Source organism: Pinus tabuliformis, chromosome 4_2 (assembly GCF_031772625.1).
Source record: "Pinus tabuliformis cultivar Carrire ecotype Pingquan chromosome 4_2, CPIR1, whole genome shotgun sequence".
Classification (NCBI taxonomy): Eukaryota; Viridiplantae; Streptophyta; class Pinopsida; order Pinales; family Pinaceae; genus Pinus; species Pinus tabuliformis.
Window position 1 is genome coordinate 1,152,132,661 of NC_142304.1, and position 27,598 is coordinate 1,152,160,258.

Genomic DNA, 27,598 nt, shown 5'->3' on the forward strand with positions numbered 1-27,598 from the left:
ATTTTTAATTTTTTGTGAGTTTTAAAATATTTTTTGGATATTTTAATATGAAATGAACTTAGAAAAAATATTTTTGATGAGGCAAAATACTGACAAAAATATAATGACCATGTTTCAGATGTGGGTCTAGTGAGACCTGATGGATTTCCAAGGCATAGGTGTCACGGAAGAGGGGTTGAAGAGGCCGCAGCCGAGATAGAGAAAGTACTTTATGCTATTTAGAGAAACTTGGTGAGACTATCTCACCAGGTACCTATGATAGCTGTAGAAGATCTGCCTGAGGAGATGCAGCATCATGTGGTAGGGGCACCACGGGACTGGGTCGGGATACTTCGGCGTGTAGCCAACGCTGTGGTTAACTTTTTAGCCGCTCATCCTGAGCCGGCTTGATAGATAGATCTATGTATGACTGGACATGATTATGGGCATAAGCCCAAATTTTGAGGGCATCATGTCCCAATTTTATATATTATTTTTTGAACACTCCATCTTTATATAGGTGATTTTATGATATATATATATATATAGAGAGAGAGAGAGAGAGAGAGAGATTTGATTTTTTTTTATGTTATTTAATTTGATGAATGATTAATGTGCCAATCTAATGCTTGATTAGCAATAGAGTATGCTAATTAATTCTCAGATTGTGGAATTTGAACATATGTGATATAAATAAATGATCATTGCAACACACTCACTCTAAAAAATTGGTGATATAAATAAGTATCGCAAACCCGATAAGTATTATTTAACTGTGACACCACTAGTTGTGAGTCTAGATAAACTACCAACGAATCAATCCCATAAGATAGTGCTTCGGATAGTAAATTAATAACGAAAGTATATTCGGCAATGCTGTTCAAAGCAGGGCCAATACATACTCCCCTCAACACCATCAACTGGCCAGATGGATAATAAATCACCCAAGCCGCGGAAGCAAGATTCTGAGTGTGTCTACCTGCACCATCGACGGATCCGAAATATATCGAATCGTTCATCAATACCTGCCAAAGAGATAAAAAAATACTGATATCACAAAAATTCCAAATAGATATGTACAAAGATAAAAATATATAGAAACAAGCAATTTCTCGGTCGAAGCCTAAGAAAAATACTTCTTAAGGTAGAGCCCATTTCTGGGCTCCACCAGCTTGTTTTCTTCAAAATCAATTTATTCATAATCCCCTTTTTTCAAAACACACTTGACTATAAAGGGACCATACCACATAGATTTGAACTTGCCTTCCCCCAGGGCATATTTGTCTTCGTCATAGACTAAGACAAGGTCGCCTTCAGAAAAAACCTGAATACAGATAGCTTTATCATATTGAGTTTTAATCCTCTTCTTATGCGCTTCGTTTATTATGGCCGCATCTCGACGCTACTCATCAAGATGTTCCAAATGAACGAGGCGTTCTTCAAGACTAGATGTCTCCGAAAGAAGTTCCACAGCTAGCTTAAGGGGAAGAATTTCACATCCGATAGGGAAGATACATTCCAAACCGTAAACTAGTTGAAAAGGAGTAAAACCAGTGGTAGTCTTAACTGAGGTTCGATATGCCCAAAGCGCCGGGTACAACATGATGTGCCAACTGAATCGAGTTTTATCAATTGTCCTTTGCAGGATGGTCTTAAGGGACTTATTCATGGCTTCAACCTACCCATTTGTTATAGCTCCAAATCTCACTCTTATGGTTTGCGATGCTGCACTCATGGCCTAGGGCAACCCCTCCTTCCAGACCTGGTCCAAAATTTAAAAAACAGTGTTTTATCCCTTATACGCAACATTGCCCTGAGTTAAACGCATGTATATGCGGGTAGGCATATACCCAACCCACGTATATGTATTAAAACACTTTAAAAAATATAAAACTCCTTAACTTCGGGCGGAGATCGCGGGTTTTACCTGCTGATCACCTGTTAGTGCCCATGGCCCAACTGTTCCCAACCAACTCCCAACTAAAAAACTACTTTGGGAGAGGTATAAAAAGACCTCAATGGGAAGGCCTAAGAGAGGAGAGAAGAGAGAGAAAGGTTATTATGCTGAGATTTTTCCCCTGACCAGGTCTGAAGACTCTTGTGCCTTCTGCACTTCCCCCATTTGTACAGGAAACCCTTGTTTCCTTGTGTGTTGATGTCCATCCACCACTTGTGACATCATGGAGTAAGTCATGGAAGGAGTTTGTTAAAGGATTGAGGCTAGACGAATGCAGAAGGAAGCTTTGCTTGGAGCCTGCGAAAGGTGACTCGGGTGAAATTATTCCTTTTCTATACTTTATTTGTCTATAATAAAAGAAACACATGTCTTGGTTCCTGATATAAATATTCTTTATGTTTATGATATTCATGTTAGAATTCATATGTGAATGGTTGTTTATAATTCATAACTAACTACCTTTTCTTTATAGCATGAAGATGGTTTCTTTATAAGGTTTTGTCCATATATTGTTGTGTTCTTTGGAATTGGTTGTTTTGCAGGACAAAGGAGCAAGAGGAACTTGAAGAAGGGTTTGGACCCTAAAGGACCTTCTCAAACGTAGGACCTAAGGTACACCCCCTTATCATAGAATTTGCTTATAATAGCATAATGGTTGTGTGAATGTGTGTTTCTCTGTATAGACAACTTTCAGTCTGCTAGGGTTTCAACCCAAAAGCCCTAGGGGAACATTTCCCTTAACAGAATTGGTGACTCCGCTGGGGACAACATTGTTGTTGTTCCTAGTTTGGGTGTTTTCAAGCCAATCAGGGCTCAGCTGCCTGTCTGCTTGCTGTTGCTGTGTGGTCTGTTCCTGAATTCTAAGTTTTGCCAGTTTCTTCAGTTCGTTTTTTATTTTTCTTGAAATCTTTTATATATGTTGTTTTTCTTAGTTACAGAGGCGTATATACGCAAGTTTCCTTAAGTGAACCCGTGTATACGCAGGTTTCCTCAGACACAGTCGCGTATACATGCAATCTGTACATAAGTACAGTCGCGTATATCTAGAAATTTTCAAGATTTGTAAATCTTTTACCTTTGAAGGTTTGTCTGCTGGTTTGATTCAGTCTGAAACAGTCACTGTCCAGTATCAGTTGTTAGTTTTACAGCAAGCATCTTGTTCCAAATTCTCTCTGATTGTAAGGAGTATTGGTCTTGTTTTTGTTGTTACAAGCGTCATCGTTTTTTGCTTAAGCACGCAAGATTTCTTGCTTGGAATCTTGGCTGCTCTGGTTCATCAGGGCAGGAAGATTGATCTCAATCTTTGTGTTAAATCTTGCCTTTGGTGACTTTTTGTTTGCTTGACAAAACCGCATTTTGTGACCATCCACTTCTTTGTTTCATGAAAGTTGTTGATTGATACTTTCTTGAAATTTGTCTTTTTGATCTTTTTGGTCTTTGTTGCCAAAGATTTCATTGCTACTTTTGGTTGTTAAGAGCATCTTTAAACACATTTCTTTTTGTTGAGTTTTCATCCATTGGGTGGTGTCAACTTGCAAAAGTGTTTGTTGCCTATTCTTCAATCACAAAGTTTCAGTCTTGTTGAGAGCATTTTTGAAAAGACTCTTTTGTTGTTGTTTTTGAAGAAAACTTTTTGAAAAACTTAGTTTTGCTTTCTTGAACTTGGTTTTGATTTGGTTTCCTTTTAGTGAATGAAAGTGCTTTTTGTTTGTCTTGAAACTTGTTTTTAGTGTTTAGACGAAATGAATGGTAACATCTCATATTCCATCTAGACATTTTAAGTGGAAAAATAAAAATTGATAAGCAAGCAACTTTCATTTCTTGATTTTAGAGTAGTTTCGAATCTTGCATCAGCATATATTTGTTGCATTAGGATAGATTTTCATATCTTTTTAGGCACCCATAGCTTTGTTAACTTTTGTGAGTGTGAAGCGTGAATTAACGAAAAGAAAAGAAAAAATTGTTTTATTAGAAGTTCCTCTGAACCCTGTAGAAATTGCTTTTCATCGAAAAATGAAAACAAGTGCATGTGCATGTAGTTAGGTTTTTATTAATTTCTTTTGCATCAAAAACACCACTAGTTTCACTTTCGTTTATCCCGTGACTTAAAGAACAGCCAATTTTAAATCAAGCGCTAATTAAAATTCACTAAAACGTTTTTTAAGTTAGATACACCAACAAGTTTTAGGATTTTAGGGCCTTGGATTAGGTGAGTGGAGAGTTAACTCTCCAAGGCCATTTAAACTATCAAACATAGGAGTCTAAACAGTGAGTGAAAATCCAATAGCGTTAGGAAGACTAAGAAAGCTCCGGATCTGGGAGTCAAGCACGAGGGTCTGTGAAGACAGGGAAGAGAGATACCCCCTCTCCTACTTGTCTGAACTTACCTCACAACTATTTCGCCTGGCTTTTGTGATGAGTTGGTATCCATAGTTGCTACTCCTAGGGATCTACACGGGTGGCTGCAGAGGGGAATCACGTGGCACCTGAGGTCGACGTTGCATCACTCTCAACGATACTACTGGAGGGCACCATTGCGAAGCTTGGGGGCTTGCACCGGCGCAGGCTGTTGTTAGGAAGTCAACGTAACTTCCTTTGTTACCTTCGCTAATAGGACTGGGCCCTCATCATCCCAGACTATCTTCGGAAGGCCCCTTAATTCACTTTCTTATATTTTGGTGTCCAGTCCTAATCACCCAGAGTGGAAATACTTGGAAGTTGTTTGACTGGCTGATATCGTTAGGGACTTTATAGTGTGTGTTCTATTCTCTTAGTTGGCCTAGCTTTCAATTTTTTGAGTATTTAGTTAGATCTTAACAAAAAGTTCAAAGTGGCTAACCGATCACCTAAACGGTCTTTCGAAGACTTCATGGTCTTTCACCACCAAGTTTAGACCCTTCTCCTAGAAGGCGCAGAGGTAATACTGTTGGTGGGTTTCGTCCCACGGCAGTTGACACATCGAGGATTGATCCTCCTCTCGGGGGAATTAGTGTTCAAGCAAGGCCTGGCACTTCCGCAGAACAAGAGAGGAACACTCCAGTTCTTTCTCGAGTTCTCTTTCAAGCGGAGAATAACATAGAGGTAGAAGAACTCTCAGAGTCGTTAGAAGCTTTGAATTCTCCCCTACCATCTAGCCATCCGGACGTATTACAATACGTTGGGACTCCGACGCATAGACCGTCAAGTCCAGGTTACGCTATGCGCTTACCATCGAAGACCACTACTTGAAGCATGGCTTATATTACAAGTGCTACAACTATGCAGACTCCAACATCGGTACAAGGGGGAGGAATGATTTCCATCTCCTCTGCTTCTTTGTTTGGATCTTTTGCTAGCACATCTTTAGTTGGGTCTACCTCCATTCCATCCACGAGTGGAAATTCCCAAACCAATGCTTTTGGTTCTGGATATTTCCCATTTGGCACCCATTCACAGGGTTTTCCATCAGTTCTGTTTAGTGCCGCCACATCCATGATGGGTGGATCAGCTTCATTCCAGGGTTTTCCTTTCGAAAGTGGTCATATACCACATTCCAACCTGACGATAGGATCCATGCCTTTTTCTTCTATAGGACAAAGCAGCAATCCTTTCCAAGGTTGGACTAACCCTAGGGTTAGTGGCGCGGGAACCGGGAATCCGTTTTTCGGCCAACAAGGGAATAGGCCGTACTCCACAGTTAGTTCATTTCAAAGTATTCATCCCTTAGCTTTGGCTTGAAAGTCGTATCAGGGGTTATCAACTCCTTATAATCCTTTAGGAGGAAACTTTGCTGGTTATGGAGGCTTTGCGGTCGGAGTTGGTCAAACTCCGAATTTTGCTGGATCACAAGGCTTGCCTTTTGGTTCAGCCAGTTCTGCTGGTTACTTCGGGCAGCCTGGTGCCTTCCAAAATCCAGGCCAATCTTTTCAGAACTTTTGGAGCTCCACCCAGTCTGGGTGGAATCCCCAAGGTCCTCCTAGGCTTCCGTTTCTGGCAACTTTGAACTTGCTAGATCTCACTAAGTTAACAAATGATCCAATCAAGTACAATATGGCCTGGCCTCCGGTCCCAACCAAACTCCCTTCGGACATTCCAAAATTCGAAGGGAAGAGTGGTGAAGACCCAGGCGACCATGTAACCACATTCCATTTGTGGTGCTCATCGAACTCCCTTATCGATGACTCGATTAGGTTGAGACTTTTTCTGTTGGCATTATGGCTAAAGTGTTGTCCTTGATGGCAACCCATTCAGGTGATAGATCACAGCAGCAGAGATTGATGATCAGCTATCAAATATTGAAGAAAATAAGGGGTACGCAGGTACACCTTACAGAAGGTGCGTACACGCAGGCCAATATTACATAAAGTGCGTACATACCTGCAGTTATCCCGTTCAGGAGGTGCGTACCCCCAGTGCACACATTTCAAGGAAAAGAAAAGCACACGTGGGGTTTCTTATGTTTAACTAGCCGACGGTATTTGTGTTTCTATGGTTTTGGCTTGTGGTATTGATCCATGATTTTAGGAGGAGCTTGCCTATATAAAGCAAAGGAGATCATTTGGCCTGTGCATGTTTTGGGTTGAACATCTTATGAGAGCTAGATCTGAAATATTATGATCTCTTGAGAGTAATGTCTAGATCTAAATAAGGCGAATCTACTGATGGATTGAGATCTCTTCGGCGCATGATTAGATTTGTAGATCTGACTGTCTGGTTATTCTTGAAGTCTTGAAATTATCTATGCCCGAAGGTACGTAGGTATAGTGAAATAAAAGTGCTTACATACGCAGGAACGAAGCGTTTCAGGTGCGCTGGTACGCAGGCACAGAAGGGTTTCAGGTGCGGAGGTCCGCAAGCAGTTCAATAGATACAGTGCGTATGTAAGCAGGCGAGCAGTTGAGCAGGGTGCGTACGTAAGCAGGCGAGCAGTTGAGCAAGGTGCGTACGTACACAAGTGAGCAGTTGAGCAGGGTGCTTACATAAGCAGGCAGTACATGGGTGAAGCTGCTTACTTCTCTTAAAATCTCTGTTTATCATTTTTATGATCTGGGTTGTTGAAGTGAGGTTTGGTTCTGATATTATGTTCAGATAACAACAGTGATTAAGTGAATGATTATGATTAACTTCAGTTTTGGATCGGTTTAAAATGACTTATCTTCATGTGATCTGATGTACTAGATCTGGTTGATAACTCTCATAATATCCTTGTATATGTATGGATCTGATGATTGGGTGATTCAGAAGGTTGTTTGATTATGAGCTTCAAAGTTGTTGTTGGGTCCAGTATGAAAATTGGATGAAATGTGGCCTTTCAGATTATGTGTTGTGCTTCAGTGTATCCAGTCTGAAAATTGATGAAACGTGGTACCTGGAGGAGAGAAGATTGTAGGTCAGCACCAACGTACTAGTATCTAAGCTAGTACAAGAGCTAAAGGAAATCTTTAGAGAATTGTAGCAGGTAGCAGCCTGCGTACTAGTAAATGGAGCGGCTAGTACAAGAGCAAAGGGGGTTGTAGCTCCCGTACTGGTATAAGACTGCACCAGTACAAATATTGTAAAAGGATTTTCTTATTAAGAAGAAGAATGAGATGACTTGCAGTAGGTGGTTTTTCTCCCGCATTGGGTTTCCACCTTATATCATGGTGTTCATGTGTGTGCCTTATGTGTGATGATCTATTCTCTATTACTGCATCTGTTATCTGATAATATGGTTGATAATGTTCTAATGCACTCATTGAAGATCAATTAACTTAATCATAAGAAGTTGTGGAAGTAGCATATATGAATATGATTATGGAAATGAAAAAGTTTTATTAATGTGATAATACTGATTCACCCCCCCTCTCAGTATTATTTCCAACAATTGGTATCAGAGCAAGTCCTTTGATAGAAGCTTGATCGCTTGAAGGAGATCCGTGGAACAATGGGAAAGAAGCTTAAGAAGAAAGCACCTAAGAAAAGGAAGTCATCTCAGAAGAACTATGACAGTGGGAGAATCGATTGGGGATTAGGTATAAGAAGCTCTTCAGATTCAGAATCAGATTCAGAATCATTATCAGGTATGAATATATTATCCTCTGATGTTTCAGCTATCTTTCCTTTTGGAAGAGATGAAAGTGATAGCGAAACTACTAAATTTGCTCTTATGGGTGAACAAGAAAGATATCAAATAGAGGCAGAATTTAAAAGGCTGACAGACAAAATTAGAGATCAACAAGATCTATTGAACAAAAGGGAATGTGATTTCAAAGAAGAAGCTACCAAACTAAAGGCCCAACTAGAAGAAGGAAACAAGGTAAGAAAGCTACTCAAGGACAAGGAAGACCAATGTCAAAAATTGCAGCATGAAGTGACATCATTAAGAAAAGAAGTCAACGAAAGAAGCACAACCATCAAGAAACTCAAAGATAGATCCAGCTACTATGAAAATCTTGAAGCTACAATCCTCTCGCTAAAAGGAGATCTTGAAGAATCAAAGAAGCAGAATACAGATCTACTCCAAGCTATTGCAAAACAAGAAAACGAAGTCACCAGCTTAAAATCTCAACTAGAATGTGCCTTCCGAGTTCGTCAAATGCAGCAGGATCTGAATGAAGAACAAGAAAAGGAGATTCTCAAACTAAGGGAACAAATGGAAGAAGGAAGGAAAGCTGAAGAAGATTTGAAAAAGCAATCTCTTGAAAAGGAAGAACAGCTTCAGGTTGAGGTAAATATCTTGAAAGGTAAACTAGAAGAAAAGGATAAGCCTTTACGATATCAAGATAGCTCTAAAGTCTTGGATGATATTCTTAGTAGTCAAAGGTCTCCTGCTATAAAGACTGGTCTTGGTTTCCATGAATCTATTGAAGGTGAATCTAGTTCACAAGGTGAGGCAAGGAATTCTAAAGAGAAATCTAAAGTGATCAATGAAGAAATGAAAGATCAATCTCATCATCAACCAAGGAAAGAGATTCCTCAAAGAAAATCCTTTACTCCTCCTATGAATAATGTTGAATGTTATGTATGTCATAATCTTGGACATATTGCAGCTAGATGTAGAAGAAGAAGAGTTCAATACCATTATGCAGACAAGTCATCTCAATCAAGGTATTTTTATGGATATTGCTTTGCTTGTAATATGTTTGGTCACAAAGCTGCTGATTGTTACAGGAGGAATATGAAACATGTAAGATGTTATGCATGTAACAAGCTTGGACATATAGCTAAGGAATGCAGGAACAAAGTGTGGGCACCATATCAAAAGGAGAAAATGTCATCATCACGTTTGAAGATATGGAGGAAAAAGGAAGTACAGTCAGAAAAAGGTGGCACAGCACAATGTACAGACATACCAGAATCAGAGGAAGCTGAAAGTACAAAACTTCAGTGTCCTGAATATCATATGCAAACTCCATAAAGGGAAGTCGCATATATACGCGAATACTGCACAATCGCGTATATGCTTGTTTGAAGGCAGTAGGCAAGTGAAGTTGGAAGTGAATCTATCCGATCTGACTGTCAGTGGCACAAAGGAGGACTGTTAATTTGGCCCTAATCAGAAGTACGCAGATCATTAACTGTGAAAGTGCGGGCGTACGCAGCAAAGCGTAAGACTGGGTGCGGATGTACGCAAGTGAAGGCACAGTCCCTGTGCGGAGGTACGCGGCTTATCAGAAGAGCATATGCGGACGGGCGCGGCGAGACAGAAGAAAAGGTGCGTATCATGATCCGCGGTACGCGGCGCGACAGAAGGATAACCTGCGTAGGTACATAAAAGTACGCGGCGCGATGGAAGCAAATGCTGCGTGGGGTACACTGCGAATCTGATGGAACAGTGCGTGGACACGCAATACGGTAGAAGGGTCTCTGCGGGTATACGCAGGGGAGAAGAAGGTGAAGTGCGTGGCTACGCAGGGTAGATAAAGAAAAACTGCGTACCTGTCTTAAGGCACTTATTGGCTGACTCTTCTTATTGATCAGATCTGACAAATGGCACCAGTTTAGGGGGAGCATATGTTCTTAATGCATTGTTGGCATTATGGTCCTTGGTGATGATGCCTATGATTCATCTTGCTATGGTTATGAATGAGTTGATGCAGAAGTACCTTGCTGTTGACAGATACTATGAAGCAGATCATACAGTGTTGTTGCTGATGTTTATCTTGGGTGATTGGTCTTTACTCATGATGTAATAGTGGGTCTCTATTGTAGTTATCTCTTCAGGTCATGTAACAGCCTATGTTTCCCCACTATGCCTGGGATGAATGATGTTATCATATGTAAAAAAAAAATTTGATGTATCACCATTGTGATGAATGTATGCATTGAGTCTTTTGGTGATAGGAAGGTCATTTATGATATATAGAGTCATGTTCTTCTTGTAGAACATCTTTTTGCAGACCTTGCTTACAGTCAAGGGGAGCTTGAGCATGAACAACACTATATAGCAGAGCAGACATCTCAACTTGTTCTCAGAAAGACCATTATCAGATTGGAGCACCATGGCATATACAAAGGGGGAGCTCATTCAGAGACTTCAGCAGATCTGGTTTATAGTCAAGGGGAGCATATTCTTAGGGGGAGCATACCCCTTTGCCCTTGATGTCAAAGGGGGAGAGTGATGTAGTGTTGTTGCCATCAAGTCCAAAGGGGTAGATTGTTGGCATTATGATGCATGTGTTGTACTTGATGGAAACCCTCTCATAGAAGATCATCTCACTTATATACATTCAGATGAATCTACAGAAGAGATATCAGATGTGACATAATACATAGATGCAGGACAGCTCAAAGGAATCAAATGGCAAGTTCTTAGTAAGCTTTGCCATCAAGTCCAAAGGGGGAGATTGTTGGCATTATGGCTAAAGTGTTGTCCTTGATGGCAACCCATTCAGGTGATAGATCACAGCAACAGAGATTGATGATCAGCTATCCAATATTGAAGAAAATAAGGGGTACGCAGGTACACCTTACAGAAGGTGTGTACACGCAGGCCAATGTTACATAAATTGCGTACATACCCGCAGTTATCCCATTCAGGAGGTGCGTACCCCCAGTGCACACATTTCAAGGCAAAGAAAAGCACACGTGGGGTTTCTTATGTTTAACTAGCCGACAGTATTTGTGTTTTTATGGTTTTGGCTTGTGGTATTGATCCATGATTTTAGGAGGAGCTTGCCTATATAAAGCAAAGGAGATCATTTGGCTTGTGCATGTTTTGGGTTGAACATCTTATGAGAGCTAGATCTGAAATATTATGATCTCTTGAGAGTAATGTCTAGATCTAAATAAGGCGAATCTACTGATGGATTGAGATCTCTTCGGCGCATGATCAGATTTGTAGATCTGACTGTCTGGGTTATTCTTGAAGTCTTGAAATTATCTATGCCCGAAGGTACGCAGGTACAGTGAAAGAAAAGTGTGTACATACGCAGGAACGAAGCGTTTCAGGTGCGCCGGTACGCAGGCACATAAGGGTTTCAGGTGCGGAGGTCCGCAAGCAGTTCAATGGATACAGTGCGTATGTAAGCAGGCGAGCAGTTGAGCAGGGTGCGTACGTAAGCAGGCGAGCAGTTGAGTAGGGTGCGTACGTACGCAGGCGAGCAGTTGAGCAGGGTGCTTACGTAAGCAGGCAGTACATGGGTGAAGTTGGTTACTTCTCTTGAAATCTCTGTTTATCATTTTTATGATCTGGGTTGTTGAAGTGAGGTTTGGTTCTGATATTATGTTCAGATAACATCAGTGATTAAGTGAATGATTATGATTAACTTCAGTTTTGGATCGGTTTAAAATGACTTATCTTCATGTGATCTGATGTACTAGATCTGGTTGATAACTCTCATAATATCCTTGTATATGTATGGATCTGATGATTGGGTGATTCAGAAGGTTGTTTGATTATGAGCTTCAAAGTTGTTGTTGGGTCCAGTATGAAAATTGGATGAAATGTGGCCTTTCAGATTATGTGTTGTGCTTCAGTGTATCCAGTCTGAAAATTGATGAAACGTGGTACCTGGAGGAGAGAAGATTGTAGGTCAGCACCTACGTACTAGTATCTAAGCTAGTACAAGAGCTAAAGGAAATCTTTAGAGCATTGTAGCAGGTAGTAGCCTGCGTACTAGTAAATGGAGCGGCTAGCACAAGAGAAAAGGGGGTTGTAGCTCCCGTACTGGTATAAGACTGCACCAGTACAAATATTGTAAAAGGATTTTCTTATTAAGAAGAAGAATGAGATGACTTGCAGCAGGTGGTTTTTCTCCCGCATTGGGTTTCCACCTTATATCATGGTTTTCATGTGTGTGCCTTATGTGTGATGATCTATTCTCTATTACTGCATCTGTTATCTGATAATATGGTTGATAATGTTCTAATGCACTCATTGAAGATCAATTAACTTAATCATAAGAAGTTGTGGAAGTAGCATATATGAATCTGATTATGGAATTGAAAAAGTTTTATTAATGTGATAATACTGATTCACCCCCCCTCTCAGTATTATTTCCAACATTTTCAATGCACCTTGACTGGTAATGCGCCCAAATGGTATATAAAGTTGCCAGGGGGTAGCTTTACATCTTTCACTGACTTAGCTAATATTTTCTTAAATCACTTCCAGTTGCCTGTCCGTTATGATGCCGGAACTGAACTTCTGGCCACTTTTCATCAGGATAAGGCAACTCACATTTCTGACCATATTCAGGAATGGAGACGGATAAAGAGGCTCATTAAAGCCAAAATCCCTTCGGAGTACCATCTCGAATGGTTTTTGAAATCTTTACAACCCGAGATCTCCAAGGATGTCTCCATGTCTGGAGTCTATTCTGAGGAGCAAGCCATTTTTAGGGCCCAGCAATTAGAATTGATCTACTCTCACTCTAGGATCCTACAAAAATACTTGCTAGATGCTCCTGGGTCTAAGGTTGACATAGCCAAGTTGAAGCCAGGTCCCCATGCAGATGGTATCAATGGGTCGGTAGACACAAATGCAGTGAACTTGTTGAACCAATTGCAGCAGTTTTCTTTACAAACTGCTTCTAACAACCAAGTCACATCATCTAACCCTCCGCTTCCCAAACCTCTTCGATTAATGCTGTCCAATCTGATAACCCCAAAGGAAATCAAAATTCCAATGGGAAAAAGAAAGGACGAGGTAAGAAAAAGAACCAGGATGGGAAGACTGACGCAAATAAATCCGACAATAATGCTGGTGGTTGTAGAAATGAGTCTAGAAAGAAAGTCAAGTTTCCATGCAAGTTGTGCAATGGAGACCATTTAACTCATCTCTGCCCCAAGATTCAAGACACTCAGCGCTTGTTAGGGCAATAAGGGACTTCTAGTTCTCAGGCTGTGTTAACCAACCCTTTTCCCCAAGGGCAGCAAATTCTTGCTGGCACAAGTTCAAATCCTGGTACCTTTGCAGGGGGAAACCGGGAAGGGGACAAGTCATCAAATGTTTTCATGATGGGTTCTCACACTAATGTGGCCACATGATCACGCGATTATGGTGAAGGTGAAACTTCCAAGGGTAAATCAGTTCCCGAAACTAACAACCCACTTCATATTGAGCGACCTTCTATCGAGACTATACCACGGGTACCGAAAGGTTCCGCTAAACACGTGACTATTAACCCTAATATTAGGGCAGCCCAGAATTACTCCATTGTTGAGGATCTGGCTCAGAGTCCATGTGCTATGTCCACTTTAGAGGTTCTCCAGTCATGTCCTGCTCAAAGAAGTGCCTTACTATCGGCAATGGGGGCAGTGGATCCAAGTAATTCCTTAGCTCTCACTTTTGATATGAATAATGTCAAAAAGATACTTCCTCATCACATGGCTTTCCAGATAAAGTCTACTTACCAGAAAACGAATATTTTTCGGATGATTATATATGAGGTAGCTTCCACGTGTGTCATGTCTATGTCATGCTGCAAGGCCATTGGATCACCGTCGGTTGTTCCTTCACCTACCCTCTTGACAGCGTTTGATGGTCATTCTCATAGGCCATACGGGATTATCCCAGCCTTTCCTATATGTGTTGGAGGGAAGGTCGTTAATATTGAAGTAGAAGTCATTGATGCTAACCTAGACTACAATCTCCTCTTAGGAAGGAATTGGGTATACGAAATGGAAGTCGTTGTTTCGACTCTGTTTCGTGTCGTTTGCTTTCCTCATGAAGGGAAAATCGTTAAGGTTGATCAATTGGATTATTCTCCAGTCGATCCTCGAGCAACTTCAGACTCTACCATTCCCTTAGTGGATAACCCCCGTCCACCTACTAAGAATCTAGGAGTCGGGATGTACTCTTCATTAATGGGTACGTTTGATCTTCCCCCTCCTACAGCTAGAATAGATACAATTTCATCCTCCAGGGACCCTTTACGGAGAGAGTTTGTTCAAACTCCTTATTCTTTGGATCCTGGAACCTTAGCTTCATCTATGACCACATCAGATGACGACAAGGCAGGTGGAATAGAATCTCTGATGTCTGCAGTAGAGCTTAGATGTGAATCTATCGATAACTCTGCAGATGATCATCCTACTCCTTCCTCAGAGAACGAGTTAGATGATAATGTGGCTCATATTTGGACCCTTGATTCCACTTCTGTGTTGGATTTCTTGGACATTGTTTTTCCATCTGACAAAGTGATATTTGAAGCAATGATGACTGTAGATCAACCTTTGGAATATTTGCGTCGTTCTTCATATTTTTGTCCTCCTTCACACGAAGTCGAACCTAGGTCCTCCAGTCTGACTAGCGATGTTTGTACAGCTCCTTTGGCTCCAACACAGTCATTTGCCAAAGGAAGTATATTGATTGGTTCGATAATTGTACCTATAAACATCCCTAGGAGCAAGTTGGCGGAGTCCCCTGATGGGCTCTACCTCAGGAAGTACTTTGCTTAGTTTTGGCCAAGCAATGGCTTCTTTGTACATTATGTATATTTGTACATATATCATCGAGATTTTTTTTGATATCAACACTTTTTGGTGTGCTGTGACAGGTATTGATGGATGACCTGGTCTATTTTGGATTCACCGATGGTGCTAGTCAGCACACTCGGAATCTCGATTTCGCAGCTTGGGTACTCTATTATCCAACTGGTCAATTGATGGTATCAAGAGGCATATGCATCAGTCCCGCTTCAAATAATATGGTTGAGTATACTTCCGTTATTAATTTACTATCCGAGGAAATTTCTCACGAGATCGACTCGTTGGTAGTTTATCTTGATTCTCAATTGATAGTGCCACAGTTAAACAACATTTATCGGGTAAGGGATCCATGTTTATATCGCCAGTATTTAAGGGTGAGGTTGTTGCAAAGATCATTTACTTATATTAATTATTTGCACAGTCCAAGATCTCATAATTGGTTAGTAGATTCTATCGCTAATCAAGCATTAGACTGGCACATCAATCATTCATCACAATAAAATCAAGCATCAAAAATTCGAACTGTATATATATATCATAAAGCGTCTCGAGTGTACATATGTTTGTCCAAAAAATATACAAAATTGGGACTCAAATGCCCATAATCATGTCTGGCATATCTAATGCCCTAGCTCAGGATGGGCGGCTAAGTAGGTAACTATCGCATTGGCCACACGGCGAAAAGTGCGAACCCAGTCACGTGGCATGCCAACCACATGATGCTACATATCCTCAGGAAGGTCCTCTATGGCAACCATCGGTACTCGGTAGCTCAGTCTTGCCAAGTGTCGTTGGACGTTATGTAGAGTTCGTTCTGTATCAGCAGCCGTCTCTTCGGCTCCTCGGTCGCGCCGTCCATGCCGCGGGAACCCATCTAGTCGTACCGGCCCAATATCTGGAACATGATCTTTATATTAGTCATTTGAATCCCATCAAAAATATTTTTCAAAATTCATCATTATATTTGAAAAATCCAAAAAAATCATAAAATCAAAAAATTCTTATCAATGTCACCCCATGCTGCATTTGGTGGTAATGCTAGATCAGGTTCTCCTTGGAAATCCAACCCAGCATAGGGGTAGTCATCTACGGCGATGATCTGTTGATCCCACCAGGTGAAGAAGTCATCGTCAAAGGCAGTCCTTGGGACCTCCCCACCCCCAGACGTTTCATCAGGTCAGCCCACCGGCCCATGCGTGGATCTCGTGGGGTGCTGATGGAAACTGCTACCCTAGGGCGGAGTGCGGGAACCTTCCCGAAAAAGAAAGAACACAGGATAGTCCCATATCCAAAGTTTTTGGTCTGTCCCCTCTTAACAGAAGTGAGCTGGCTCTTCATGTTGGCCAGAAGAGGAGTACACCAGTCAAATACAGTGGTGAGACAGTCAACTGCAACACTCATGGTTAGCCGTGATGCCTGATGCAGAGAGGTCGATCCGTTCACTCGAGCTATGGTGAACAAGATTATCCTCAGTGATAAACTCGCCACATGTGTGATGGAAATCTGGATCCCAACCTTCTTGGGATGTCTCGGGAAATATATCTGTACGTAGTCCTCTATCGTGAGACTGCTCTGTGTCCTGCCTCGGGAATGTACTACCTCTCCCCTTCGGGAAAGGCCCGTGATGAAATTGATATCCTCCACTTCTATCTTGAGTGGCATCTGGTCAATCATAAAGGCATCCTCCTCGACATCCCAATAATCAATGAGCATCTCAAGCAGACGTGTGTTTGCTTTCATATTCAGTAGTTTGAAGAATTTAAGCAAACCGCATCCCTGTAGGGCTTCCAAAGCATCAGGATCGTTCATGACTTCATTATCCACCGCTGCATGCTCTCTTTCTTGCCAGGTGACCAACATTCTGAGAAAAAATGATTTCCAACCATTAGTTTTTTGGTTAAAAATGTTTGTGGCATATACATGGGTCCCTCTGCACACAGTCACATATAGGGTCCATGTGTACGCAGGTTTCATATTACCAACCCGCGTATACGCTGCGGTGAAATTTTTGGCAAAAAATTCAACGGTGAAACATCAATTAAAAATCTTAAAACCAGTCACAATCAATTGCAAGCTAAGTATAAGAGTTACCTGGAGGTTTTTGAAGAATTTGAACGGTTGAATTTGGCGTACGAAAAGTTTTCTCCTTTTGCTCCAACTCTTTGCTCTCAAACTCAAATGGTGAAAATGGTGAGTCCAAAATCCCTTTTATAGGTTTTGAAAATGAAATTTTTTTTCAAAATTTTATTTTGTTTGGCCTCATGTGACTTTTAACTTGGGAGCTTGGAATGTTGAGAATGGTTTGTTTTTTAGGACATTTTGGACGTTTTTTCAACAGTTTCGAGACGGTTCCATGACTGCTGACCCGTCATGGCAGGTATCATTTTCTCACTGGCATGTAGGTTAAGGACACCATTTTTCCATTTCATTATGCATACTAGCCTCCATTTGTCGATACATCTGCCACAGGGTCAACCCCATCGTGTTATGGTTCGTAAGCCATCTTCACTCACTGATTCTTTAAATCATGACACGATGGTAGAGCCATCCTTTACATGGGCATCGTAGTTAGCACCTCACTGACATTTGTTTCCCATGCTGCTCCGATTTGAGTAGGCTCGGGAGTCCTCTGTAGTCCCACCATGACTTATGTGTTGAAGACTCATTCCTATTATCTTCTTCGCTTTGTTCTGGCCTTATACCCTAGAGGCTCCTTTGTGTTGAGTTGTACTACTGCATTGCATGTTGACCACTTGCACCTTTTGGCCTAGAGCCGGCTTCACTTGGACTCATGTTTAAGCCAAATTTTGACCATGACGACTGCAAAATCAGCCTTGCATACCTTTGACTTCTGCAGCTTGACACACCTTGACGCGTGGAAGGAACGCACCTTTGATTGTCACTGACCAGTTTTCACCTCCCTGCATTGAGCATAGGAACATTCCATTCCCAGGAACTAGATCAACTGTTTCACTGACACTCTTTCTTTCCACTATACCTTAGCATTCTTTTATTCTTTTTCAAGCTTAACAGAAAAAGACAAAAAAAATTATATATTCCAAAAAGAGTGGGAACGGGACAGTATTTCCATTTATTTTTGGCAGCTAGAGTCAATCGTGTCGCCCTTGAACAAAGCACTCAAAGCAAAGTCTCCTCCGTTTGGGCGAGATTTAGTTTGACTTAGGTATGTTGTAACCTTGTTATTGAGTCAGTTCTCCCCTGATTGGTTATCTCTTCCAATCATATGGAGGGTTCGTTCATGCCTCCTGCATGATGAACTTATATAGAGTCATCATATGCTGCCACATAGTCACATTGAGTCGTGCTTTTGTTCAAGGGACATTAGCTTGAGTCGGCTTCTCTGTGGTGTCTCTTGACTCATTTTTCATTCGGCCATCCCTGGTTGTCAGTATCATGTCTATCATCACATCAGCTATATTGGTCCTTTACTCGTGCCGGTTTGAGAAGGTCTCCATTGACTTCTTGCTGGCGGGTCTTGTCCTTATCGACGATGACGTCTTGCTTTGAGGACAAGCCTAGAGCTGCACCCTGGCCCTATTTTCATTATTGATAGGTCACCTTGTGCTCAACATTGATCAGTATCATGGGTCTTTGACTGAGTGGTTTCCCTTGTATTCAACATCAGCTTACATTATCACACATTGGGATTCGTGCAGTACCTTGGTTTCCATTTGACCCTATTGGTGGATACCTCGCCTCTATGTCAGCGTCCATTATTGGTTGGTTCAGAGGGTTTCTGTTGTGTGCTAGCCACATCTTGTGTACGCCGGAAATGTACTTCGGTTGGGTTACTACATCTCTTTCGTCTGATTCCTTCCACATTATTGGCCTACGGGTTACACTCGCGCTAGATTGATGAAGGATGCCTTAATGCCTTCCTTCTAGCAGATCTTTCCCTATCGACTCCGACTCATTGCTCCGGGGAAAAGATCTAGAGTCCATTTGGAAGTACCTTGGGGTTTGCAGTCATTAGTGGCAGATCCTTCACTATCAACAGTGGGAAACCATCATTGTCTCCTGATCGATAGATTCTTACAGGTGTTCGACTCCAGCTCATCTATTCACACTTGTTAGATTGTACTGGGTACCTTGATGCTCATTATCATTATCGGTGAGTAGTCTCGTGTTTGTTAACGGTATACATCAATGACCTGTAATCAAACGATTTCTCACATGGTCAACTTTAGATCATTTATTCCCATGGTGTAGAAATGTACCACGGCGGTCGGTGAAGACCTCAGGTTGTATCAGCATTCATTGGTTCACTTGACAGTTGCTCCTGTTGCTGCTAGTTGATACCACTCCACCTTATACATTGCAGTTAGTCATGGCGACATTCTATATGCTGGCACCTGAGTTTGCAGTGTAGTACTATCCTATTCCATCATGTTCAGTTGGTACCTTTTGGGATCAGTCTTTGATATCAGTGAACCGTTGCATCTTTCAACATCATTGACAGTCTTATATGTGATATTCAGACATGTACTTGTTCGATCATGATCAGATGATCCATTATGTATTTTCCAGTGATTTATACTTGTATACTTAGTGGATCCTCTTGTAATTGATATGCAGACATGCTTTTCTTTTTCTGAGCATGGGTATGCCCGCCTCAGATAGTGTTTCTTTCTGATCTCCTTTTGTGGCTTGGCAGGCTGAATTCTGGTGAAGTCCTCCTCGATTTTTGACATATTTCCTTTCCATGTACTTGCTTAATACATTTCGGCCATCATGTACCCCTTCTGACCTCATATATTAGGGGGCATATGTTATAGCTCCAAATCTCACTCTTATGGTTTGTGATGCTGCACTCATGGCCTAGGGCAACCCCTCCTTCCAGACCTAGTCCAAAATTTAAAAAACAGTGTTTTATCCCTTATACGCGACATTTCCCTAAGTAAACACGTGTATACGTGGGTAGGCATATACCCAAACTACGTATATGTATTAAAACACTTAAAAAAATATAAAACTCCTTAACTTCGGGCGGAGATCGCGGGTTTTACCTTATGATCACCTGTTAGTGCCCGTGGCCCAACTGTTCCCAACCAACTCCCAACTAAAAAACTACTTTGGGAGAGGTATAAAAAGACCTCAATGTGAAGGCCTAAGGGAGGAGAGAAGAGAGAGAAAGGTTATTATGCTGAGATTTTTCCCCTGACCAGGTCAGAAGACCCTTGTGCCTTCTGCACTTCCCCCATTTGTATAGGAAACCCTTGTTTCCTTGTGTGTTGATGTCCATCCACCACTTGTGACATCATGGAGTAAGTCATGGAAGGAGTTTGTTAAAGGCTTGAGGCTGGACGAATCTAGAAGGAAGCTTTGCTTGGAGCTTGCGAAAGGCGACTTAGGTGAAATTATTCCTTTTCTCTACTTTGTTTTTCTATAATAAAAGAAACACATGTCTTGGTTCCTGATATAAATCTTATTTATGTTTATGATATTCATGTTAGAATTCATATGTGAATGGTTGTTTATAAATTCATAACTAACTACCTTTTCTTTATAACATGAAGATGGTTTCTTTATAAGGTTTTGTCCATATACTGTTGTGTTCTTTGGAATTGGTTGTTTTGTAGGACAAAGGAGCAAGAGGAACTTGAAGAAGGGTTTGGACCCTAAAGGAACTTCTCAAACGTAGGACCTAAGGTACGCCCCCTTATCATAGAATTTGCTTATAATAGCATCATGGTTGTGTGAATGTGTGTTTCTCTGTATAGACAACTTTCAGTCTGCTAGGGTTTCAACCCAAAAGCCCTAGGGGAACATTTCCCTTAACACCATTGGCCTGAGGATAATATGGAGATGAATGATCCTCCCGGAAGCCCAACTTGAGAACCAATTCAGTCATTGGTTGATTTTGGAAGTGACTGCCATGGTCAATGACAATCTCTCTTGCGATACCAGATCGTGAAATAACCTGATTGAAGAGAAACAAGGTTGCTATCTCACTATCGTTTTTGTAAGTAGGCATGGCCTCAGCCCACTTTGTAAAGTAGTCTACAGCCATAGTGATGTACTTGTGATTCCCTGTCGAAGGCGGATTACAAGTAGTAAAATCAATGCCCCACTTCATAAATGGACCGACAGTGATAACAGGAAAAAGTGGAGCTGGATGCGCATGAATTTTCCGAGTATAAACTTGACAAGGATGACAATGTTTGACCGCTTCAATACAGTCTTTGAAAATTGAAGGCCAAAAGTAGCCTATGCTGTAGAAATTCTCATTGTAGATCACCTAATAATACAATATACTAAAGCAAAATACTTGATCTACTTCTACAAACAAACTTGCGGAAGCTTAATCGAATATGAGAAAGATCAAATAGGACACATATAACTGAGAATGAGAAATCAATCACACATGAACACAGAAGAATACTTTGGGGAAATCCTCAGCTAAAAATCCCGCTATCTGTATTATCATACAAGTGGAAATATCTCAGGATTACACAAAGCTTTAGCTCACAAGCTATCCAGCTCTCAGTACAATCCAACTACTACTCATAAACAATCAAAGGCTTCTCACAAACCTTCTCCTCTGCCCTCCAAGCCTCTTATTTCCTTGCGCAGTTTTTCCTGGGATCCAGTGCTACCACCTGTGTGTAATAATCCCTCACACACTGCTCCGACCTCTGAAATAACTGCACAAACCTAAAGGAGATAAACCTCATCATGGATGAGCTTCCTTTATAGGAAAAATATTTATCCAACTGATAGTACAATGTCCCTTCTCTAATCTCAACTGGGTCTCTATCTGAACTGACATGCATGAGTTATTCATGAGAGAATATTCAGTTATCTGAAAAACAACAGTTATATGCAAGCATGCATTAACTAATTGAACTTCATTAATTTAAACAAACTGTTTAAATTAATCTAACTGGACTTGACTCAGTTAACTGAGCCAACTAATTACAGCTCAAATTAGAACTCATCCTTATCTCTTTAACTGATGGATAAATTCCTCAATTAATAGATAAACTATTGCATGTCCTCACATAGACTTCATGTTTGATTTTTCACAACTAATTAACTCATGGAGAATTAATTAATTTATTTTCAAACAACTGTTAAGTTCAAATTCGAATTTTACTTCCTATTTTTAGTCCAGGGACTGACTAAAATAGGAATCCATCCTGAACTGCTAAAAATAGAATGCTATTTTTAGCACTTCCATTTTTCATTCCCTGTTGCCCAATCTAGCACTGGTACCTAAACTGCTACTTTTAGCACTACTATTTTTAGCATTTCTATTTTTAGCTTTTCTTGTTGCCATTTTCAACACTTCCTCTCAACAAGAAAGGCTTCAACATGAACCGATCATGTACCTCTGGAATGTTCTGCATGCAACACATCTACCAAGTGTGGTTGCTCCAACAACTCTTGGAACAAAAAAAAGTCCCAACTGACCTCTATGTTGGGGTAGAAACATACTCTGATGATGAAGCTCTACCTACTACTGACAAGTGCTCCCTCTCTGACCTCTGAGTTGCTACAACACTCCATGCATCTCACACCATTGCACACCTCTCTATGCCATCCTGCACTGGTGCAACACTCCTATGCCTCTGGCATCGTTGCAGCCTACTAGCTCTACACAGTCTTGGGACTCCTACACTATAGCCCTCTCTGCCTCTCCATCCACATCTATCTCTACCCAATCAACTAGTCCTGCTACTCCTCATCGAGGCTCCTGTAGAAAATTTGAATCAAAGAGGTTGGGTACCTCAAGGATCCTACCCCTCCTCCTTGGGACAATCACTCCACATCGTCGCACCTCCTACCTAGAGGTATGGCCGCATGTGATCCCTCTGCCCACCTGGCTCGAAGTTCCCCCTACTGGAGGTCTCTGCATGAGTGGATGCCTCCACTATGTCTCCTCTCGGCTTCCCCAGTTGTGGCTGCTCCACAACCTCCTGAAGCTTCTTCACCAATCATGGCTCCTCCACAATCATCTCAGACTTCTTTTGGCGCTGCATGTTGAGAGGTAATGTACTCTCCATCTCAACCACCAAGTCTCCAATAGTTGCCTTTCTCCTCAAGGCTTTGCATGCATATTGTACCTCAAGTGCATGCAGGTTCTTGGCTAGCACACCAATCTGTTTCATCTTTCCCGCCATCATGAAATTTTCTAGAAAAAGAGCTGATTTTAAATCAGCGATATGTCCCTCATCCGAACTCCAATTCAGTTGATTTTTTCTTTTGAATTTGGGTATTTTTCCGCAAGGAATCCAGATCTGCTATTTGTTTTTGAAAATTTTGCACAAAAATTTTTAGATCTGCTCTGAAAACTCGCGGCCCAAAACTCAAAACTTCAAAATCTCCTCTAGTATATTGTTCTCCGCTTTGATCACCTTTGCTCTGATACCATGTAGAAATCCTCACTGTAGATCACCTAATAATGCAATATACTAAAGAAAAATACTTGATCTACTTCTACAAACAAACTTGCGGAAGCTTAATTGAATATGAGCAAGATCAAATAAAACACATATAACTGAGAATGAGAAGTCAATCACACATGAACACAGAAGAATACTTTGGGGAAAGCCTCAGCTAAAAACCTTGCTATTTATATTATCATACAAGTGGAAATATCTCAGGATTACAGAAAGCTTTAGCTCACAAGCTATCCAGCTCTCAATACAATCCAACTACTGCTCATAGACAGTCAAATGCTTCTCACAATCCTTCTCCTCTACCCTTCAAGCCTCGTATTTCCTTGCGCAGTTTTTCCTGGGGTCCAGTGCTGCCATCTGTGTGTAATAATCCCTCACACACTGCTCTGACCTTTGAAATAACTGCACAAACCTAAAGTAGATAAACCTCATCATGGATGAGCTTCCTTTATATGAAAAATATTTATCCAACTGATAGTACACTATCCCTTCTCTGATCTCAACTAGGTCTCTGTCTAAACTACAATGCATGAGTTATTCATGAGAGAATATTCAGTTATCTGAAGAAAAACAGTTATATGCAAGCATGCATTAACTAACTGAACTTACTTAATTTAAACAAACTATTTAAATCAATCTAACGGGACTTGGCTCAGTTAACTGAGCCAACTAATTATAACTCAAATTAGAAATCATCCTTATCTCTTTAACTGATGGATAAATTCCTCAATTAATAGATAAATTATTGCATGTCCTCACATAGACTTCATGTTTTATTTTTCACAACTAATTAACTCATGGAGAATTAATTAATTTATTTTCAAATAGTTGTTAAGTTCAAATTCAAATTTTACTTCCTATTTTTAGTCCAGGGACTGACTAAAATAGGAATCCATCTTGAACTGCTAAAAATAGAGTGCTATTTTTAGCACTTCCATTTTTCATTCCCTATTTCCCAATCCAGCACTGGTACCCAAACTGCTATTTTTAGCACTTCTATTTTTAGCATTTCTTGTTGCCATTTTCAACATGCTCTTAAAATTTTATGGGTTGTTGCAAGCCTTGATAGATGACCACCACACGCTCCACTGTGGCAATCATTAAGTACTGACTCAACTTCTTCCAAAGTTAAGCAACACCTAAGGATTGAGTCAACCCCTCTGCGATATAATGTATCACCAATAATCACATAGTTTTTGGCAAGGTGACATAACTTTTGACACTCATCTTTGGAGAAAGCAGGTCGAAACTTCGAAGTCTGGAGATATATAATGATATCTCCATACCAGAGATCCTATCAAGAAATGAGGAATAAATTTTCGTCGGGAAAATTTTCCTCATAAACAATAGCTTCCTCACAAGGCAGCTCTGAAATCAATTCTACAAAAAATAATGACTTCTTAGATTTAGCTAACAAGAATTTGAGATCGAACTCTCACAAATAAAAATCCATCGATTATACTTGCCCCCAATCACTCGCCTACTGAGGACAAACTGAAAAGGATTGACAACTGCTAAGACGAATGTTTTGTGAAGCAGAATGTAATGATGAAGTCGCTGGACAGCATGGACAGCCGCCAAGGCCAATTTCTTGATGGGAGAATAGCGTAGCTCAGGTCCTACTAAGCCTCAACTCAAGTAGTAGATTACATGCTCACTGAGAGCATCATCCTCTTGAACCAGAACCATACCAATGGTTGATTCTATCACAACGAGATACAAAAGGAAGTCTCTGCCATAATTTGGTGGACTCAATAATGGATCAGAGGTTAATGCTTTTTTCAAATCATCAAAAGGTCGTTGCATGAAATTGTCCCATAAAAATGGAACTCCTTTCTTAAGAAAACACAAATCCTTTGGTAATCTCGGCATAATTTTCTATACATCTCCTCAAGAAATTTTCCCTTCCTTGGAGACTTTGAAGTTGACGAATGGAAGACAGGGGAGGCAACTGAATTATTGCCTCAACCTTGAAAGGATCAACATGAATCCCTTCAGTCGATACAATGAATCCTAACAGCTGACCGGATGTGACCGCAAAAACACACTTATTCGGATTCAACCGGATTTTATAAAAATGACATCTCTCAAAGACTAACCGAAGGTGGTTGGGATGATCAATTCTCTTGCGAGAACAAGCAGCTAAGCCATCCAAGTATGCTTCGATAACATGTTTGATGTCATGGAAAGAATAAGACATGGCCCACTGAAAAGTAGCTCCAGCATTTTTAAGGCCAAAAGGCATCTTCTTGTATGAAAACGTGCCCCAAGGACAAATAAAGGTTGTCTTGTGCTGATCCTCTGGACGGATAGTAATTTGATTGTAACCAGAGAATCCGTCCATGAACAAAAAAAATTCATTACCCACACATTCATCAACAATTTGATCAATAAAAGGCGTGGGGTAATTGTCTTTTGGACAAGATTTATTTAAATCCCTAAAGTCGATACATACTCAGATCGTTCCTTGCTTCTTATCTATTGGGACTGGGTTGGAAACCCACTCAGTTAGAGGAACGGGGTATATGAAACCCGCCTTAAGCAACTTTTCAAGTTCATCTTTAATAGCTGCCCGTTTCTGAGGACTGACCAGTCAAAGTTTTTGACGAATAGGTTTGGCATTTTCATATGTCTTGATCTCATGCTGGACTATAGATGGATCAATTCCAGACATTTCGTCATAAGACCAAGTGAACACATCTTGAAATTCTTTAAAGAGATCGATGTACATTTGAATTTCTTCAGGGGAACAATCAGCTCCGATGAAGACATTTTCAATTACATTAGGATTCGTAGAGATGTTTACAGGTACAGTTCATGAGATAACCGACATGTTACCTTCCACAGAAAATTGTGCTCGAGCCAAAGGGTTTGAAACTATACAAACATCACTAGTAGACAGATTGGACAAGCTAGATTCAACTTCATGTAATGGAGGGAGAAAATATGAAAATATGAATGATGATTTAAATCCTCCCATGGTCGATCCACACCCATCATTGCTTCCAAAATTTCTTCTTCAGATGGTAAGACTGTATCCAAGAAATTCATATCTGAAGTAGAATCGAGGGTCCAAGCCGGAGCCACATCGCCATCTAACTCCTCTTGTGAAAAAGGAGTGTGATGGTTGTCTGCAGAGTTAATGATAGATTGATAAGCGATTTTTTCTGTAGACATGGGAAATTCCATTCCACCTACCTACCCTCCATCTAATGTTGTGGTAGATGAAGGTAAGGGCTAAGGGTCCGAAAAACAATGAGTTCGAAAGAACTCTTTCCGAGAAGGTCCCCTAGAGGATTACATCACATTAATTCTAGCTGTAGGAGCAGGGAGGTCAAATATACCCATTAACGAAGAGTACATCCCAACTCTTAAATTCTCAATAGGTTGACAGGGATTGTCCACCAATGGAACGGTAGAATCCGAAGTTGTGTGAGAGTCCCCTGGAGAATAATCTAACTGACCAACTCTAACAATCCTCCCCTCATGAGGAAAACAGAGGATGAAAAATAATGATGAAACTATGGCATCCATCTTGTAAATCCAATTCCTGCCTAAGATGAGGTTATAATCTAGGTTTGCATCAATGAGTTCTACCTCAATATTGACTACCTTTCCCCCAACACATATAGAAAAGGTCGGGATAATCTCGTGTTGCCTATGAGAATGTCCATCAAATGTCGTCAAAAGAGTCGGTGAAGGAACAACTGAAGGTGATCCAATGGCCTTCAAACACGACATAGACATCATGCATGTGGAAGATCCCTCATCTATAACAGTCCAAAAAATATTGGTCTTTCAGTATGTGGACTTTATCTGGAAAGCCATATGGTGAGGAAGTCTCTTTTTGACATTCAAAATATCAAAAGTGAGCACTAAAGAATTCTTTGGATCTACTGCGCCGATGGTCGAAAGAAGAGCACTTCTCTGAGCAGGGCACAACTGGAGTACCTCCAATGCTGACATAGCACAAGGACTTTGAGCCATATCTTCTACAATAGATTAGTTCTAGGCTGCCCTAGCATTAAGGTTAATAGTCGAGCACTTTTCGGAGCCTTTCAGTATCCGAGGTATAGACTCAACAGAGGGCTGCTCAATTTGAAGTGGTTCTGTGGCTTCGGGAACAAATTTAGCCTTAGATGTTTTCGATTCACCATAATTGTGTGCTCGCATAGCAACGTTGATATGAGAGCTCACCATATAAACATTTGACGAATTTTTCCCTTCCTGGTTGCCCCCAGATGAGGTACCAGCATTAGAATTTGCGCCAACAAGTAATTGTTGCCCTTGGGGAAAAGGGTTAGTCATAACAACTTGGGAGCTAGAGAACCCTTGATGTACTAATAAG